Genomic DNA, 4,587 nt, shown 5'->3' with positions numbered 1-4,587 from the left:
TTTTATCACGTTGAGGTTGCCAGGCAACCACATACACCGGGCCAAGAAACTCCAGTAAAACCACAACTCTTTGTTTTTTTTACAGCTCTGTTCGTGTACCATAGACTGTATAAAATAATGGGTGTAGCTACCGTGATGTCTTCAATATTTTGAGGACTTGACCCATCTTGAAACCTCCAGTTTGGCTTTTCAGCCATCGCCATCGGATCTGACTGAGAAGCGAAGGACAAGAACTTTAAGAACTTTAAGCCTAAATAAATGTAAACTGTTGGGTCATATAAAAATTAACCCTGGCACAGTTTTCATCAATGGGAAAATTAGCTAAAGAGACCAAAATCTTTTTTTTTTGTACCAGGCTATACATTTGGGTTTTTTTCTGCTTAGAAAACATGATCTTAACATGTAGATCTATGGGGAGTTAACTTGCTTTTGTAGCGAGCCTCAAGAGGACATTAGAGGAACTGCAGTTTTTGGCACCTCCACTTCACTGGTTTCATTTCATTTCTCTCCCTTGGAGGTTGCTGATGGTTGTGTGCAGATTGAGCACAATGTGTTAATAAGTGAGCTTTAAAGGTGCCATTTTCAGTTTTAATCAAAAGATACGGGAGTCGTTTCATGGCTTCAGATATCACCCTACAGTGTCTCTTCATATGGACAAATAATGTTCTGCAATTTTTCTGATACCGAATTGACCTTTTGACAATACATATTTGGACTCACAGAAGGAAAAGCACCAGCAAAATAGATTTTGCCAACAATGACTACATTAAGGGTCCCAGTAAGTTATGTCAGTGAGTCAGCATCCAGTGTTCCCAAAAAAAAGCTCACCTACAGGAAATGCTGTTTATTTTTAATGTGATCAATTACACAACGCAAGGAAAAAAGGAGCAAATGCCCAACTGCAACTAAAAAAAAAATCGACACAAAAAGCAATGTACAACAACATTGACCGTCAGCACACAAAAACGTCATTTTTAGATGCTTTTAATTCTGGGCCTATGACAGCCACAGAAAAAGCTAGCGTGGTGACTCGCTCTTCAGTAAGTTGGTCTATCTCTCTATACGCCGCCGCCATTTTTTCTGTCATGTTGTATGTTCATGTATTAAACAGTGAGCCAACATGCACAATACCAGGACCCTGAAACTGAAGCAGATATATGGAATTCAGCCATCATTTATTTTGCATTGAGTTGTAATCCTTTGACATGATCATATGTTTTAATCAACACAAAGTTATTTTAAGGCACGACATTGTCATAGAGATCAACAAATGAGTGTTCAGATAGTTTTTCTAGATTTCTGGATACCTTTTAAATGACACTGGACCACAGATATAAGCTTTTAACAGCTGAAATATGTCCACTCACATATTCAGGTTTCTCTGGTTCGATAGCAGGAACAGGAATAGCGCCAGTGTTATGAATGGAAATACCACACTGTCTAAACTGTGGTGTGTCATACCCAAACAATGTCACTAAATGCCTCTGGCAGGGAAAATACAGTCAAGTATTAAATGGGCCCATAATTAACATTATATTTATCGTAATGTTTGAAAATAAAGACCTCAGGCAACGGACTAAACAGAGGCACAGAAAGCTCTGCTGTCATAGTGGTATTTGGTGGGATATGGAAGGAACGCCACAAGTCTGGCTCATAGATCAGGCTGATAAGAGGTATATGTGTGTGTCTAACATGGTTATGCATCCTGGAGGAAACATTTCCAACAACATTAATGTTCATGTTATCCTAACTAAGTAGAGCTGCTTTGATAACGCGCGAGGGCTAACGCAGACCCCTGATTAAGGAAAGGCATCCTCAGACTGGAATGTGATCTATGTATGGAACAAATCCGCTCATTTCAAAGGTTTGCAGTCATCCTGATGTTAAACATTTCAAAAAGGACAATTAACGAGGCGTCTCAGGAAGTCACAGCCCTTGAGCATTCCAGCGATTCTTAAACTGTATGACTACGAGAGGGAAAAAAAGTCCCGTTTCCAAATTCAGTGTTATTCACAATGGTATCCCTCATTCCCTGTCTTCCTTTCTGCTTGTGTTTTCTCTCTCTGTCCCTGCCTTCCTCCTCCCCTCAGTGTTATTCTCACCTCCAGCTCCCAAAACTGCAGCCTGGCTGACTCATCACTGGCCTTGCCATTAGGCTCCTGCCAACACTCACTGATTAAATCATAAAGGAAGAGAAAAATGAGGGTTATTGAACATACTGGCCCTATGCATGTGCCATTGATAAATAAAGAGAATACAGTAAACAAGGTGATAAAGCCTGCAGGCAGTCAACAGTATATTTAAAGTGTATTTGAAAAGTTAAATTCTCTCACGTCTGGCTCGTATATAACATGAATTATAGATGTATACAGAGATGACAGTAGAGTACAAATTCAGAGAATGTGGACACGAGTCTCAGCTCAGTGTTATTTTAACAGTGACCATGGAGATGATGAGTCCTACGCTTAAAGCTGCAATAATCAATTTGTGGCCACTAGAGGGCAGAAGAAGTCCAAAACAAGCTGATAGACACACAGCTCTTAAATATTCATCTATTGGAGTCCGCTTCTGGCAATAAGTCCTCGATATTTAACAACAAAATATGTTTTTTGATCCGACGCCCCTATCAGCTGGACAGTGTCTTTTTCTGTGCCTTCCCAACTGTTACAAATCACTGTTGAAAAACTGTTTTATAATGTTACAAGGCTGTGTTTAAAGAGGCTATAATCAATATTTTTATGATGGTGTATCAAATCATGATGCTCATAGTGATGAACCTACAGAGAATTATCACCCAACAGCAGCTCATTCCCTCGGCTTTATGCCAGATATAGCACATCCGACGCCCTAAGCAAGCTTCCTCTTGTTTTCCCAATGTGCGGACATTTTCTTCTTCTTCGAATTAGCCACTATCTGTTATTAGCTGCTTTTTAAATCTCTTGTGGAAGGTCACACACATAACACATTGTCAGAACATCACACCAACCCTGCCCACATGGTCCCAGCTATGCTATTTACACGGACACCATTTCGGTGCTGTTACTACCTCCCGTGGACCACTCTGTCCCCCCATTCAGTGATTGTACCTTACATACAAACCACTGCTTCTGCAGTGCTATCAGCGTAAGATCCAGACGTCATGGTTGTAGTGTTATTTTACACCATAGGACGGCATGGCATGACATTAGGACAGGCAGCATCATTTGAGAATGCGCTCGGACGGGACTTCTTGTGTCTGATGAGACACCGCGGGACCACGTAAGGTTGAAATGCTGCCAGAAATCACCTCTTATAAAGGATCACAAGAGTGCCTTTAGGGCATGTGGGAGGGGCAGTGGATGGGTCAAACAAACCCCAAACTCTAATGCAGGAGTCCGGTGTTTACTTCCTGTCTGAATTTGATGTTTTTTGTCTACACTTTACCATGTGCCTCCTTCCCCTAATCCTAACCGTCTGCGCCAACATTTGGTTTTATTGACATCCTGGAGTTGGTTGCCATGTGCTTTTGTTGCCTAAACATGACCATGTGCACGGTTATCCCACCATGTACTTGTGTTGACATCACGGTAGTGCCATCCCGGTATGTAAAGAGCAGACACAGAGGGACACCCAGAGCTTTATATGTAGACGTAGAAGTCCACTGTAAAGCGGTAATATGTGATGACTTGGGATAAGAACGTGCGAGCCAAACCTAGCACATTTGGCGCCTCTTGTTTTTCCACTATGTGGACATTTTCGGCAGCTGTCGTTCTTCTGTGAGTAAGCTGTCCAAAAAAATCACATCCGTCCTGCCAGTTGGGGAGCTGTTACTATCTCCAATTGCGGCTTAAAGGCAAGACCGCTCTGACCCCCATTCAGCGATAATACGTAACAACGGCAACGGCAAAATTATTTTTTAATTAACTGGTAGAGCTGAGGTTGGCATGGGTTGGCATGGGTTGGCATGGTTACGTGTCTCCAACCGGCTAGGAAGCTCTCAGGCAGTGACGTGTTAACTACAGCTCAGTGCGTTCAAAAAGATACACACCACTGTTTATTCACACTAACCTATGATAATACTCAACATGAAGGCATTTGATAAGCAAAACAAGTAATTATATATTTGAGCATTGTACACACTGTAATGTAAAGAGAGGGGGTGTCTCAGTGGTGGAGCTTTTATTCTTGGAACACCTCTGTCTATTTACATCGCTGCATCTCGGTTATGATCCAAGTAACATAAACAACAGTCCCAAAAATAGCACCTCCCATACATGTTTCCTGATCTTTTTAGAACATTGATTCAACCACCTGCGTTAGGGTTTTAAAAACGTTGTGTCTCCCGTCATCTATATGATCTACTGAGCATATTTTTCTTAGCTGCGGGGTAAATTTACCTTTCCAGTGAATTTCAGTAAATCTACCTCTTCATGACATCAGACTCCCTCGGTCATAGATATTCAGAAACAGTTTACAATCAATTTGTCGCCCCTCTCTGCCTTTTGCATCAGCTTCTCCATTTCATTATCAGGTGTGTGCAGTAAACTAATCCTGTAGTCCAACGATGGAGAGTGAGTGCTGCTCCCTGTAATAAGGCAGGGGAGATGA

This window comes from Plectropomus leopardus, chromosome 1, assembly GCF_008729295.1.
Source record: "Plectropomus leopardus isolate mb chromosome 1, YSFRI_Pleo_2.0, whole genome shotgun sequence".
NCBI classification, from domain to species: Eukaryota; Metazoa; Chordata; class Actinopteri; order Perciformes; family Serranidae; genus Plectropomus; species Plectropomus leopardus.
This window is presented reverse-complemented; position numbering follows the sequence as displayed.